Here is a 16,553-nt window from a genome sequence, read left to right as displayed (position 1 = left end):
ACAGTGTGCCCTATATGGAGGTATATTCTGTACTGCTCCCTGGTGGAGTACAGTGTGCACTATGTGGAGGTATATTCTGTGCTGCCCCCTGGTGGAGTACAGTGTGCACAGTATGGAGGTATATTCTGTACTGCTCCCTGGTGGAGTACAGTGTGCACTATATGGAGGTATATTCTGTACTGCTCCATGGTGGAGTACAGTGTGCACTATATGGAGGTATATTCTGTACTGCTCCCTGGTGGAGTACAGTGTGCACTATATGGAGGTATATTCTGTACTGCTCCCTGGTGGAATACAGTGTGCACTATATGGAGGTATATTCTGTGCTGCTCCCTGGTGGAGTACAGTGTGCACTATATGGAGGTATATTCTGTACTGCTCCCTGGTGGAGTACAGTGTGCACTATATGGAGATATATTCTGTACTGCTCCCTGGTGGAGTACAGTGTGCACTATATGCAGGTATATTCTGTACTGCTCCCTGGTGGAGTACAGTGTGCACTATATGGAGGTATATTCTGTACTGCTCCATGGTGGAGTACAGTGTGCACTATATGGAGGTATATTCTGTACTGCTCCCTGGTGGAGTACAGTGTGCACTATGTGGAGGTATATTCTGTGCTGCCCCCTGGTGGAGTACAGTGTGCACAGTATGGAGGTATATTCTGTACTGCTCCCTGGTGGAGTACAGTGTGCACTATATGTAGGTATATTCTGTACTGCTCCCTGGTGAAGTACACTGTGCACTATATGGAGGTATATTCTGTGCTGCTCCCTGGTGGAGTACAGTGTGCACTATATGGAGGTATATTCTGTGCTGCTCCCTGGTGGAGTACAGTGTGCACTATATGGAGGTATATTGTGTACTGCTCCCTGGTGGAGTACAGTGTGCACTATATGGAGGTATATTCTGTACTGCTCCCTGGTGGAGTACAGTGTGCACTATATGGAGGTATATTCTGTACTGCTCCATGGTGGAGTACAGTGTGCACTATTTGGAGGTATATTCTGTGCTGCTCCCTGGTGGAGTACAGTGTGCACTATATGGAGGTATATTCTGTACTGCTCCCTGGTGGAGTACAGTGTGCACTATATGTAGGTATATTCTGTACTGCTCCCTGGTGGAGTACAGTGTGCACTATATGGAGGTATATTCTGTGCTGCTCCCTGGTGGAGTACAGTGTGCACTATATGGAGGTATATTCTGTACTGCTCCCTGGTGGAGTACAGTGTGCACTATATGTAGGTATATTCTGTACTGCTCCCTGGTGGAGTACAGTGTGCCCTATATGGAGGTATATTCTGTACTGCTCCCTGGTGGAGTACAGTGTGCACTATGTGGAGGTATATTCTGTGCTGCCCCCTGGTGGAGTACAGTGTGCACAGTATGGAGGTATATTCTGTACTGCTCCCTGGTGGAGTACAGTGTGCACTATATGGAGGTATATTCTGTACTGCTCCATGGTGGAGTACAGTGTGCACTATATGGAGGTATATTCTGTACTGCTCCCTGGTGGAGTACAGTGTGCACTATATGGAGGTATATTCTGTACTGCTCCCTGGTGGAATACAGTGTGCACTATATGGAGGTATATTCTGTGCTGCTCCCTGGTGGAGTACAGTGTGCACTATATGGAGGTATATTCTGTACTGCTCCCTGGTGGAGTACAGTTTGCACTATATGGAGGTATATTCTGTGCTGCTCCCTGGTGGAGTACAGTGTGCACGATATGGAGGTATATTCTGTACTGCTCCCTGGTGGAGTACAGTGTGCACTATATGTAGGTATATTCTGTACTGCTCCCTGGTGGAGTACAGTGTGCACTATATGGAGGTATATTCTGTGCTGCTCCCTGGTGGAGTACAGTGTGCACTATATGGAGGTATATTCTGTACTGCTCCCTGGTGGAGTACAGTGTGCACTATATGTAGGTATATTCTGTACTGCTCCCTGGTGGAGTACAGTGTGCCCTATATGGAGGTATATTCTGTACTGCTCCCTGGTGGAGTACAGTGTGCACTATGTGGAGGTATATTCTGTGCTGCCCCCTGGTGGAGTACAGTGTGCACAGTATGGAGGTATATTCTGTACTGCTCCCTGGTGGAGTACAGTGTGCACTATATGTAGGTATATTCTGTACTGCTCCCTGGTGGAGTACACTGTGCACTATATGGAGGTATATTCTGTGCTGCTCCCTGGTGGAGTACAGTGTGCACTATATGGAGGTATATTCTGTACTGCTCCCTGGTGGAGTACAGTGTGCACTATATGGAGGTATATTCTGTACTGCTCCCTGGTGGAGTACAGTTTGCACTATATGGAGGTATATTCTGTACTGCTCCCTGGTGGAGTACAGTGTGCACTATATGTAGGTATATTCTGTACTCCTCCCTTGTGGAGTACAGTGTGCACTATATGGAGGTATATTCTGTACTGCTCCCTGGTGGAGTACAGTGTGCACTATATGGAGGTATATTCTGTACTGCTCCCTGGTGGAGTACAGTGTGCTCTATATGGAGGTATATTCTGTGCTGCTCTCTGGTGGAGTACAGTGTGCACTATATGTAGGTATATTCTGTGCTCCTCAGTGGTGGAGTACAGTGTGCACTATATGGAGGTATATTCTGTACTGCTCCCTGGTGGAGTACAGTGTGCACTATATGCAGGTATATTCTGTACTGCTCCCTGGTGGAGTACAGTGTGCGCTATATGGAGGTATATTCTGTACTGCTCCCTGGTGGAGTACAGTGTGCACTATATGCAGGTATATTCTGTACTGCTCCCTGGTGGAGTACAGTGTGCACTATATGGAGGTATATTCTGTACTGCTCCATGGTGGAGTACAGTGTGCACTATATGGAGGTATATTCTGTGCTGCTCCCTGGTGGAGTACAGTTTGCACTATATGGAGGTATATTCTGTACTGCTCCCTGGTGGAGTACAGTGTGCACTATGTGGAGGTATATTCTGTGCTGCTCCCTGGTGGAGTACAGTGTGCACAGTATGGAGGTATATTCTGTACTGCTCCTTGGTGGAGTACAGTGTGCACTATATGTAGGTATATTCTGTACTGCTCCCTGGTGGAGTACACTGTGCACTATATGGAGGTATATTCTGTGCTGCTCCCTGGTGGAGTACAGTGTGCACTATATGGTGGTATATTCTGTACTGCTCCCTGGTGGAGTACAGTGTGCACTATATGGAGGTATATTCTGTGCTGCTCCCTGGTGGAGTACAGTGTGCACTATATGGAGGTATATTCTGTACTGCTCCCTGGTGGAGTACAGTGTGCACTATATGGAGGTATATTCTGTACTGCTCCCTGGTGGAGTACAATGTGCACTATATGTAGGTATATTCTGTACTGCTCCCTGGTGGAGTACTGTGTGCACTATATGTAGGTATATTCTGTGCTGCTCTCTGGTGGAGTACAGTGTGCACTATATGGGGGTATATTCTGTGCTGCTCCCTGGTGGAGTACAGTGTGCACTATATGGAGGTATATTCTGTACTGCTCCCTGGTGGAGTACAGTGTGTACTATATGTAGGTATATTCTGTACTGCTCCCTGGTGGAGTACAGTGTGCACTATATGGAGGTATATTCTGTGCTGCTCCCTGGTGGAGTACAGTGTGCACTATATGGAGGTATATTCTGTACTGCCCCCTGGTGGAGTACAGTGTGCACTATATGGAGGTATATTCTGTACTGCTCCCTGGTGGAGTACAGTGTGCACTGTATGGAGGTATATTCTGTACTGCTCCCTGGTGGAGTACAGTGTGCACTATATGGAGGTATATTCTGTACTGCTCCCTGGTGGAGTACAGTGTGCACTATATGGAGGTATATTCTGTGCTGCTCCCTGGTGGAGTACAGTGTGCACTATATGGAGGTATATTCTGTGCTGCTCTCTGGTGGAGTACAGTGTGCACTATATGGAGGTATATTCTGTACTGCTCCCTGGTGGAGTACAGTGTGCACTATATGGAGGTATATTCTGTACTGCTCCCTGGTGGAGTACAGTGTGCACTATATGGAGGTATATTCTGTACTGCTCCCTGGTGGAGTACAGTGTGCACTGTATGGAGGTATATTCTGTACTGCTCCCTGGTGGAGTACAGTGTGCACTATATGGAGGTATATTCTGTACTGCTCCCTGGTGGAGTACAGTGTGCACTATATGGAGGTATATTCTGTACTGCTCCCTGGTGGAGTACAGTGTGCACTATATGGAGGTATATTCTGTACTGCCCCCTGGTGGAGTTCAGTGTACACTATATGGAAGTACAGTTAGGTCCATATATATTTGGACAGAGACAACATTTTTCTAATTTTGGTTCTACACATTACCACAATGAATTTTAAACAAAACAGTTCAGATGCAGTTGAAGTTCAGACTTTCTGCTTTCATTTGAGGGTATCCACATTAAAATTGGATGAAGGGTTTAGGAGTTTCAGCTCATTAACATGTGCCCCCCCTGTTTTTAAAGGGCCCAAAAGTAATTGGACAGATTAAATAATTGTAAATAAAATGTTCATTCCTAGTACTTGGTTGAAAACCCTTTGTTGGCAATGACTGCCTGAACTGTTGAACTCATGGACATCACCAGACGCTGTGTTTCCTCCTTTTTGATGCTCTGCCAGGCCTTCACTGCGGTGGTTTTCAGGCCTTCACTGCGGTGGTTTTCAGTTGCTGTTGGTTTGTGGGCCTTTCTGTCTGAAGTTTAGTCTTTAACAAGTGAAATGCATGCTCAATTGGGTTGAGATCAGGTGACTGACTTGGCCATTCAAGAATATTCCACTTCTTTGCTTTAATAAACTCCTGGGTTGCTTTGGCTTCATGTTTTGGGCCATTGTCCATCTGTAGTATGAAACGACGACCAATCAGTTTGGCTGCATTTGGCTGGATCTGAGCGCACAGTATGGCTCTGAATACCTCAGAATTCATTCGGCTGCTTCTGTCCTGTGTCACATCATCAATAAACACTAGTGACCCAGTGCCACTGGCAGCCATGCATGCCCAAGCCATCACACTGCCTCCGCCGTGTTTTACAGATGATGTGGTATGCTTTGGATCATGAGCTGTACCACGCCTTTGTGGCGCCCCTGAGGCTTCAGTCGCCACAGAGGTACTGCACCTCACCTGATATAATATAACGTGTTTTTCTTCTCTCTCAGGTTACATCGGAGGCTTATCTACAGCATTACAGAATGCTGTAGATAAGCCCCCGATGTCTACGCCGGCAGCCAATAGGGGCGAAAAAGGGTGATAGATTCCCTTTAACATCCCTATTGCCGAACACCACAGGTGGAGTCGCGAACTATTCCTATAAGTGACTACATAACCACCATCGCCTGTTTGTTAATTGGGGCGCCCAGGGCCACGGCCCGGGTCCCTGCTACTGTGACATCCCCCCTGCGACCTGCCGGCCCGGTACCGAGTACCCCACGGCCCTGGGTGGGCGTCCCACCTTCACCATGCTTTTCTCTTTCCATCATTCTGGTAGAGGTTGATCTTGGTTTCATCTGTCCAAAGAATGTTCTTCCAGAACTGTGCTGGCTTTTTTAGATGTTTTTTAGCAGAGTCCAGTCTAGCCTTTTGATTCTTGATGCTTATGAGTGGCTTGCACCGTGTAGTGACCCCTCTGTATTTACTTTCATGCAGTCTTCTCTTTATGGTAGATTTGGATAGTGATACGCCTACCTCCTGGAGAGTGTTGGTCACTTGGTTGGCTGTTGTGAAGGGGTTTCTCTTCACCATGGAGATTATTCTGCGATCATCCACCACTGTTGTCTTCCGTGGGTGCCCAGATCTTTTTGCATTGATGAGTTCACCAGTGCTTTCTTTCTTTCTCAGGATGTACCAAACTGTAGATTTTACCACTCCTAATGTTGTAGCAATTTCTCGGATGGGTTTTTTCTGTTTTTGCAGCTTAAGGATGGCTTGTTTCACCTGCATGGAGAGCTCCTTTGACCGCTTGTTTCCTTCACAGCAAAACCTTCCAAATGCAAGCACCACACCTCAAATCAACTCCAGGCCTTTTATCTGCTTAATTGAGAATGACGTAACGAAGGGATTGCCCACACCTGTCCATGAAATAGCCTTGGAGTCAATTGTCCAATTACTTTTGGTCCCTTTAAAAACAAGGTGGCACATGTTAAGGAGCTGAAACTCCTAAACCCTTCATCCAATGTTAATGTGGATACCCTCAAATGAAAGCTGAAAGTCTGAACTTCAACGGCATCTGAATTGTTTTGTTTACAATTCATTGTGGTAATGTCTAGAACCAAAATTAGAAAAATGTTGTCTCTGTCCAAATATATATGGCCCTAACTGTATATCTCCCTCTGTGACCCCCATAGACCAGCACACTGCTCTCTTGAAATACTCTGTTCTGCTGTCACCCTGCTCCTCCACCATATATCTCCCTCTGTGACCCCCATAGACCACCACACTGCTCTCCTGAAATACTCTGTGCTGCTGTCACCCTGCTCCTCCACCATATATCTCCCTCTGTGACCCCCATTGACCAGCACACTGCTCTCCTGAAATACTCTGTGCTGCTGTCACCCTGCTCCTCCACCATATATCTCCCTCTGTGACCTCCCATAGACCAGCACACTGCTCTCCTGAAATACTCTGTGCTGCTGTCACCCTGCTCCTCCATCATATATCTCTCTCTATGACCCCCATAGATCAGCACACTGCTCTTCTGAAATACTCTGTGCTGCTGTCACCCTGCTCCTCCCCCATATATCTCCCTCTGTGACCCCCCATAGACCAGCACACTGCTCTCCTGAAATACTCTGTGCTGCTGTCACCCTGCTCCTCCACCATATATCTCCCTCTGTGACCCCCATAGACCAGCACACTGCTCTCCTGAAATACTCTGTGCTGCTGTCACCCTGCTCCTCCACCATATATCTCCCTCTGTGACCCCCATAGACCAGCACACTGCTCTCCTGAAATACTCTGTGCTGCTGTCTCCCTGCTCCTCCACCATATATCTCTCTCTATGACCCCCATAGATCAGCACACTGCTCTTCTGAAATACTCTGTGCTGCTGTCACCCTGCTCCTCAAACATATATCTCCCTCTTTGACCTCCTATAGACCAGCACACTGCTCTCCTGAAATACTCTGTGCTGCTGTCACCCTGCTCCTCCACCATATATCTCCCTCTGTGACCCCCCATAGACCAGCACACTGCTCTCCTGAAATACTCTGTGCTGCTGTCACCCTGCTCCTCCACCATATATCTCCCTCTGTGACCCCCATAGACCAGCACACTGCTCTCCTGAAATACTCTGTACTGCTGTCACCCTGCTCCTCCACCATATATCTCCCTCTGTGATCCCCATAGACCAGCACACTGCTCTCCTGAAATACTCTGTGCTGCTGTCACCCTGCTCCTCCACCATATATCTCCCTCTGTGACCTCCCAGAGACCAGCACACTGCTCTCCTGAAATACTCTGTGCTGCTGTCACCCTGCTCCTCCACCATATATCTCCCTCTGTGACCTCCCATAGACCAGCACACTGCTCTCCTGAAATACTCTGTGCTGCTGTCACCCTGCTCCTCCACCATATATCTCTCTCTATGACCCCCATAGATCAGCACACTGCTCTCCTGAAATACTCTGTGCTGCTGTCACCCTGCTCCTCCACCATATATCTCTCTCTATGACCCCCATAGATCAGCACACTGCTCTTCTGAAATACTCTGTGCTGCTGTCACCCTGCTCCTCAAACATATATCTCCCTCTGTGACCCCCCCATAGACCAGCACACTGCTCTTCTGAAATACTCTGTGCTGCTGTCACCCTGCTCCTCCACCATATATCTCCCTCTGTGACCCCCATAGACCAGCACACTGCTCTCCTGAAATACTCTGTGCTGCTGTCACCCTGCTCCTCCACCATATATCTCCCTCTGTGACCCCCATAGACCAGCACACTGCTCTCCTGAAATACTCTGTGCTGCTGTCACCCTGCTCCTCCACCATATATCTCCCTCTGTGACACCCATAGACCAGCACACTGCTCTCCTGAAATACTCTGTGCTGCTGTCACCCTGCTCCCTCCACCATATATCTCCTTCTGTGACCTCCATAGACCAGCGCACTGCTCTCCTGAAATACTCTGTGCAGCTGTCACCCTGCTCCTCCACCATATATCTCCCTCTGTGACCCCCATAGACCAGCACACTGCTCTCCTGAAATAGTCTGTGCTGCTGTCACCCTGCTCCTCCACCATATATCTCTCTCTGTGACCCCCATAGAGCAGCACACTGCTCTCCTGAAATACTCTGTGCTGCTGTCACCCTGCTCCTCCACCATATATCTCCCTCTGTGACCTCCCATAGAGCAGCACACTGCTCTCCTGAAATACTCTCTGCTGCTGTCTCCCTGCTCCTCCCCCATATATCTCCCTCTGTGACCCCCATAGACCAGCACACTGCTTTCCTGAAATACTCTGTGCTGCTGTCACCCTGCTCCTCCCCCATATATCTCCCTCTGTGACCCCCATAGACCAGCACACTGCTCTCCTGAAATACTCTGTGCTGCTGTCTCCCTGCTCCTCCCCATAGACCAGCACACTGCTCTCCTGAAATACTCTGTGCTGCTGTCACCCTGCTCCTCCACCATATATCTCCCTCTGTGACCCCCCATAGACCAGCACACTGCTCTCCTGAAATACTCTGTGCTGCTGTCACCCTGCTCCTCCCCATAGACCAGCACACTGCTCTCCTGAAATACTCTGTGCTGCTGTCACCCTGCTCCTCCCCATAGACCAGCACACTGCTCTCCTGAAATACTCTGTGCTGCTGTCACCCTGCTCCTCCACCATATATCTCCCTCTGTGCCCCCCATAGACCAGCACACTGCTCTCCTGAAATACTCTGTGCTGCTGTCACCCTGCTCCTCCACCATATATCTCCCTCTGTGCCCCCATAGACCAGCACACTGCTCTCCTGAAATACTCTGTGCTGCTGTCACCCTGCTCCTCCACCATATATCTCCCTCTGTGACCCCCCATAGACCAGCACACTGCTCTCCTGAAATACTCTGTGCTGCTGTCACCCTGCTCCTCCACCATATATCTCCCTCTGTGCCCCCATAGACCAGCACACTGCTCTCCTGAAGTACTCTGTGCTGCTGTCACCCTGCTCCTCCACCATATATCTCCCTCTGTGACCCCCCATAGACCAGCACACTGCACTCCTGAAATACTCTGTGCTGCTGTCACCCTGCTCCTCCACCATATATCTCCCTCTGTGCCCCCCATAGATCAGCACACTGCTCTCCTGAAATACTCTGTGCAGCTGTCACCCTGCTCCTCCACCATATATCTCCCTCTGTGCCCCCATAGACCAGCACACTGCTCTCCTGAAATACTCTGGGCTGCTGTCACCCTGCTCCTCCACCATATATCTCCCTCTGTGACCTCCCATAGACCAGCACACTGCTCTCCTGAAATACTCTGTGCTGCTGTCACCCTGCTCCTCCACCATATATCTCCCTCTGTGCCCCCATAGACCAGCACACTGCTCTCCTGAAATACTCTGGGCTGCTGTCACCCTGCTCCTCCACCATATATCTCCCTCTGTGACCCCCCATAGACCAGCACACTGCTCTCCTGAAATACTCTGTGCTGCTGTCACCCTGCTCCTCCACCATATATCTCCCTCTGTGACCCCCCATAGACCAGCACACTGCTCTTGAATTATATTCAGAAAAGGATAAAAAAGGGAAATTTTGCTATGAAAAAGTTGCAAAATATGGAACGCTTCCACGGTTTTGCGTGTCATCCTTGCGCAGGGGCCATGCTAATCTTCTCTGTATCGTTCCAATTTTAGTATGCGTGCTGCCGAAGGGTGCACAATAGTAATACTGGCCTCACCGCTGTATAGAGGCCATTGGGATCAGAACTTTTAAGTTGTGGAGAGTTTTATAAGTGGTGCAGATTTTTATAACTTATGCAAAAATTTTGTCACAAGTCTATGGATGTATTCATGAAAAAATAGGAAGTAATTGGCAAATAATCAATATTTTGTCACAAACAAATATGCAAATAAGCGCCGCAGAGGATGCTGGGAGAAGTGAGTGTGGAGCAAAGGAGCCTGGTTGTTCCGCTGCTACAGGTCGCAGATAGCGTGTGTGACCGCGGAGGAATCTATTGGTCACTTTGACCTCCGGGTCAGAGGCGTAGCTAGTGGGTTTTGGTTCAGAGAACTTGTGAGTGGGCCCCTAACCAGGGAACCGTGATTACAATTGGGGGAAAGAAATCTGTCTCTCTTCATTATATTATGTAAACATATATAGAAATGTCTTGGGAGACAGTATGCACAGTGTCTCTAGCGGATTTATGGTGGGGACTTGGGTCTAATCGATTTATTACCAGCATTCAGATATGACACTGTTTCTGTCTCCTTGTGTGATTTCCTTCCCTTAGCGACATATGGTTGTGGATAAGATGTTTGGCTTTATTGCCTAACATTATCTATGAGCCTTAGGGTTGTGTATCGCTTCCTCTAGAGTGTCCTTTATACCTATGTCAGTATGGCTCTTTGGAAATGAATAAACCAATAGCCATTGAGCTTACCCCTCCTGTTTATTGACATGGACTCATTATGGCGCTTATCACCATATTAAAATGTTATTGATTGCCGCCTCTCTTGTGGGTTTTCCCAGCCATTAGGTACCTATATACGGTTTCCAAACGGGCACTCACTTAGTTGCCCCATATTCACACGGCTCTTCTTGTCCATCTGTGAACTTTTCCTTGCTGCAGGGATGGCGCATGCGCGTTTGCACACACATTTTTGCTCGCTGGTACCAGCGCATGCGCACTTACACGGCTTTTTGGTTGAATGCTTCTGCGCATGCCTGCGACACGCCACTGCTGTTACTTTCATTTTGATTATGGCTGGAGCCCGCGCCTCTTAATCCTATCATGCAGCCAAGAGATCCTGGTCTTCAGATCATTATGTGACACTGGTAGGACTTAATGTTTTTGATTAATGAGTTATTTAAACCGGTACTTTGCACCCTGAACTTACTTCCCCTGACGAAGCTGCCTGTTGACAGCGATACGCGTGGGGTTCATACCTCACCCCCTTTGGTCCACTCAGATCTAATTTATACCTGGCTTCTTTATATAAGCCCTGTGTGACTTGATACCATGGGCATGGCCACAATGTCTTGCACTTCATGGCTATGAAGCCTTTTCCACAACCTGTTATGATTATCAGGCTGCTATCTATGAGGTTGTATACTCCTCTTTGCTTCTTGATTTATATAGGCAGAATTACTGGGCAAGTTGTATCAGAGAGGATTCTTTTTATGACTGAACAGCAGCAACTATGTTCTTCTCAATCAGCCCAGATGGCTCCCCGCTATCAACGCTAACTATTTTTGGAAGTTGGAGTGGGGTTTTTTTGGTTAGATGTGGCTATCTTAGGAGGATGGAGATCTGCTTGTGCAGGTCACTATCACGCGGCAGATTTATTAGGCCACGTAATAAACACCCAATCTGTCCCCATCTCACTGGTTTATTTTCACCAGGTAAACCAATAGAACAAGGCAAAATTTAGAAATAAACATTTCTGACATTCAAAAGGAAAAAAAAAAATCAGTGACCAATATAGCCGCCCTTCTTTCCGATGACACTGGCCTTCCTCCCATCCATAGATCCTGTCGTCAGTTGCTTGATCTGTTTACGATCAACAGTGCCGTGTGCAGCAGTAGGGCAGCAGTGTAAAGCATGGGGCCTGAGAATGCAAAGCTGAGCTTCAAACAAAGGTCAAGGCTGCAGTGTAAAGCATGGGGACTGCGAATGGAAAGCTGACCCTCTACTAAAGAGCAAGGCTGCAGTGTAAAGCAAGACCTCTGAGAATGGGAAGCTGAAGAGCACGGCTGCAGTGTAAAGCAAGGCCACTGAGAATGGGAAGATGAAGAGTAGAGCTGCAGTATACAGTTGAATGTTAGAGTTGGAACAGAGGTCAAAGGTCACTGTGTCTAAGGAGCCTGCAGCAGCAGCAACCACTGAGAACCCTCTCAGAGAGATGTCTGTCCTGCCTGTGTGTGTGTGTGAGACCAATCCCACTAAAGGAGAACTCGTCATCCCCTCCTCCTCTCTCTCGTGGCCGTCTTTTTAATCACCCTCACGGTCACAAAAGTTTTTTCTAATCTGTGTCTCTCTCCTCCTCCCATTCGGTTTCAACCCACTGCTTCTAGTCTTTCCTTGTGCAAATGAGAATAAGAAGGATGATCCTTCTACACTGTGACGGCCGCCCGTGAGATATCTGTAGACCGCTAATAAGTCTCCTCTCGGTCGTCTTTTTTGCAAGCTGCGGTAAGCATTCCCAAATCCCGTAACCGTTCCTCATAATGGGACATGGTTCGCAGACCGGTCGGTCACCATTTTGGTCGCTTTTCCCTGAACTTGCTCCATGTGGTGCCCCGGACTGGACACGGTATCCACATGAGGTCTGACCAAAGTGGAGTAGAGGGCCATAATGACCTCCCGTGATGTAGACTGTATGCTTCTAGAATACATCCCAGAACTGTATTTGTCTTTTCTGCTGCTGGATAGCATACTACCCAAGTCTTTTTCACATGTGCTGTTGCTTAGCCCTGTTCCTCCCATTCTGTATGTGCTGATTTCATTTTTATTGCCCAGATGTAGCACTTTGGTTTTTAACAGGGAAAAATGCATTCTGTTACTTGCTGCCCACAACGCGTAGGCGCAATAGCCTGATATCGGTTCTAGGGCAGCGCGCACTACGCATGCCCGAGAATGCTTGTCACAGCGCTGGCAACAGGATTCAAATCAAGAGGAGGTAGCGACGCATGGGGCATCATGATGGACAGATGGTGGGTGGCGCCGAGGCGCCACTCATGCATGATTGACGGATGGTAGGCGGCTGATATAGGGGGACACATCATACCTATGGGACACATTACAGGTAAGAGGAGCTAATTACAGTCATATGTAAAAGTCTGGGCACCCCTATTAATGTTAACCTTTTTTCTTTATAACAATTTTGGTTTTTGCAACAGCTATTTCAGTTTCATATATCTAATAACTGATGGACTCAGTTATATTTCTGGATTCAAATGAGGTTTATTGTACTAACAGAGAATGTGCAATCTGCATTTAAACAAAATTTGACCGGTGCAAAAGTATGGGCACCCTTATCATTTTCTTGATTTGAACACTCCTAACTACTTTTTACTGACTTCCTGAAGCACTAAATTGGTTTTGTAACCTCATTGAGCTTTGAACTTCATAGCCAGGTATATCAAATCATGAGGAAAGGTATTTAAGGTGGCCACTTGCAAGTAGTTCTCCTATGTGATTCTCCTATAAAGAGTGGCATCATGGGCTCCTCAAAACAACTCTCAAATGATCTGAAAACAAAGATTATTCAACATAGCTTTTCAGGGGAAGGATACAAAAAGTTGTCTCAGAGATTTAACCTGTCAGTTTCCACTGTGAGGAACATAGTTAGGAAATGGAAGAACACAGGTACAGTTCTTGTTAAGCCCAGAAGTGGCAGGCCAAGAAAAATATCAGAAAGGCAGAGAAGAAGAATGGTGAGAACAGTCAAGGACAATCCACAGACCACCTCCAAAGACCTGCAGCATCATCTTGCTGCAGATGGTGTCACTGTGCATCGGTCTACAATACAGCGCATGCATAACGCCTTTTTGTATGACCAAACAACTCAATCTTTGTTTCATCAGTCCACAGGACCTTCTTCCAAAATGTAACTGGCTTGTCCAAATGTGCTTTTGCATACCTCAGGCGACTCTGTTTGTGGCGTGCTTGCAGAAACGTCTTCTTTCGCATCACTCTCCCATACAGCTTCTCCTTGTGCAAAGTGCGCTGTATTGTTGACTGATGCACAGTGACACCATCTGCAGCAAGATGAGGCTGCAGGTCTTTGGAGGTGGTCTGTGGATTGTCCTTGACTGTTCTCACCATTCTTCTTCTCTGCCTTTCTGATATTTTTCTTGGCCTGCCACTTCTGGGCTTAACAAGAACTGTACCTGTGTTCTTCCATTTCCTTATTATGTTCCTCACAGTGGAAACTGACAGGTTAAATCTCTGAGACAACTTTTTGTATCCTTCCCCTGAAAAGCTATGTTGAATAATCTTTGTTTTCAGATCATTTGAGAGTTGTTTTGAGGAGCCCATGATGCCACTCTTCATAGGAGAATCTAATAGGAGAACTACTTGCAAGTGGCCACCTTAAATACCTTTTCTCATGATTTGATACACCTGGCTATGAAGTTCAAAGCTTAATGAGGATACAAAACCAATTTAGTGCTTCAGGAAGTCAGTAAAAAGTAGTTAGGAGTGTTCAAATCAAGAAAATGATAAGGGTGCCCATACTTTTGCATCGGTCAAATTTTGTTTAAATGCAGATTGCACATTTTCTGTTAGTACAATAAACCTCATTTGAAACCAGAAATATAACTGAGTCCATCAGTTATTAGATATATGAAACTGAAATAGCTGTTGCAAAAACCAAAATTGTTATAAAGAAAAAAGGTTAACATTAATAGGGGTGCCCAAACTTTTACATATGACTGTATAAAAGTCAATATTTTGGCATTACTGGGGGTCAGAAAAAGAAGAGCCACCTTCACAGAATGCAGCCTTAGTGCTGCTGAAGGTGGCTCTTTAACTGAAAAATGCCCCTGGGGGGTGACAGGTTCCCTTTAAGATGAGTCCCAGGAGACCGAGGTCAGTCAGACCCACACTAAAGGGACTTGAATTCTTTTGCTAGGGGGCTCCAACCAAGTGGAGCCAGGGTCACGTTTGACCCTCAGCTGTATTGGACATAGGCTGTACTAACTGTATATATGCTTAAAAAAAAATTCTAACAGTTTTAAGCTTAGAGGTGCCGCCATGTTCAGGGATGACCATATTTTAGGAGGGAGGAGTGTAAGGAGGTGGCTGGGACCCTCACATTCCTCCTCTTCCCTGGACGTTGTTCTCATGGTTACGTGTGGCACCTCATTGTTCACTAACGTTATTATGCTTGTTATGTACTGTAATGTGATATATCTGTCATGTACGATGTATAGGCTTAGGGCCAGGATAGGATCTTAGATAGTATAGGATCGTAGGGGGATTAGAATAGAGGGGGTCATCATAGTGAAAAGGAATAGAATAAAATAGATTAGGAGTTTTAGTTAGGTACAGTTAGCATAGAGGTTTGTCAGTAGGGAGGAGTCAGAGGTGAGCAGGGCAGAGCAAAGGGATATAGTCAGGACACTTCCTGGATAGGCAGCAGAGCCCGGGCAGCCTTGCCTAGGGCAAGGTGCAAGGAGTAGTGAAGGAGACAGTCTGCTGGCTGTGGGGATGGAGCTGCTAGAGCAGGAGGGGGCCCAGGCTGAGGATCATGCAGGTGGGCACCAGCTTAAGGGCTGTCTCAAGAAGGATCCGGGGTCTACAACTGAGGCAGGAGTAGCTGAGATGTCTTTCCTGGAACCTTTCCCTATTGGAACCGGACAAGGGGATGGCAGGGAGTTGGTGACACTGAAGGCATTGGATAACACCCGAGCATGCTTGGATCAGACGTTATCCGAGCATGTTTGCTCATCACTAAAAACCATATACAGTGATAACTTGACTTACAAGTTTAATTCATTCTGTGGCCGAGCTCTTAACTCAATTTGCTTGTATATCAAATTAAATGTCACCATTAAAATGAAATGAAATGCAATTAATCCGTTCCAGCCCCCCAAAAACCACACCAATTATTTTATTAGGAGTTTTAAAAAAAGATTCATTAACAGCAAAATTAGCAGAAGAATTAACCAAAAAATAACCATTATCCTATGAACAGCCCCATGTCAAATACATGCAGCATGCAGTGCTTAAAATAGAGTCCACCCCAGGAAAATGGCAACGTTGGTAATACTAAAAACCTGTGTGCAGCAAAAGATGGTAAGGTCCTGAATCACAAGAAAAAGTAAAAAGAACTGACAGGGCAACTCACTTTTTTAGGACCCATAGTCGAAGAATGAAGCAACGACAGAGGTGCTTGTGTGGCGCCCCTGAGACTCAGTCGCCACAGAGGTACTGCACCTTCTCCTAAGGTGTAGTGCCCCACCACCTAGGTAAGTTGGGAACTCCTTTCCTCGCTCCAACATCTGCATCCCACACACAGGATAGTTCAGTAGGTCCACCTAGCAGCTTCAAGCTGGGGGTAGCAGAGCACCCTTCGTGGAACCCTGCTTCGTAACACGAGATGTGCTGGGAGGTGGGTGGAGTTAGTATAAAAGAGAGGGAAAGTTTAGAATTACAGGTCAGTCTGACAGAAGGTCAGACGAGAAGGAGTTCAGTTCTGAAGTTAGTTAGAGTTTCAGTTTTGAGTTCAGTTTAGAAAAAGTGCTGTAGCTGCCTCAGTGATCTGAGCCAGCTGGCACGGGAAAGAAAAGAGAAGGAGAAAGACGTAGACCTGCAACCTAAGCTTCTATAAGAAAGAGAAGGAACAGCGTGGAACGAAGGAGTAGGAGAACAAAGAGGATTTGT

The 16,553-nt window shown here is 47.0% G+C and overlaps 1 non-coding gene across 1 annotated transcript; it reads right to left on the bottom strand.

The window, feature by feature from the left end:
- Nucleotides 1–9,774: 9,774 nt before the first annotated feature.
- Nucleotides 9,775–9,882, bottom strand: LOC141094408 (U6 spliceosomal RNA). Its single transcript, XR_012233067.1, has one exon. It is a non-coding gene; the product is annotated as a U6 spliceosomal RNA (small nuclear RNA).
- Nucleotides 9,883–16,553: the final 6,671 nt, after the last annotated feature.

The sequence above is a fragment of the Dendrobates tinctorius genome, unplaced genomic scaffold (genome assembly GCF_039654945.1).
Source record: "Dendrobates tinctorius isolate UK_male_01 unplaced genomic scaffold, ASM3965494v1 ptg000063l, whole genome shotgun sequence".
In the NCBI taxonomy this organism is placed as follows: Eukaryota; Metazoa; Chordata; class Amphibia; order Anura; family Dendrobatidae; genus Dendrobates; species Dendrobates tinctorius.
This window is presented reverse-complemented; position numbering and strand designations above follow the sequence as displayed.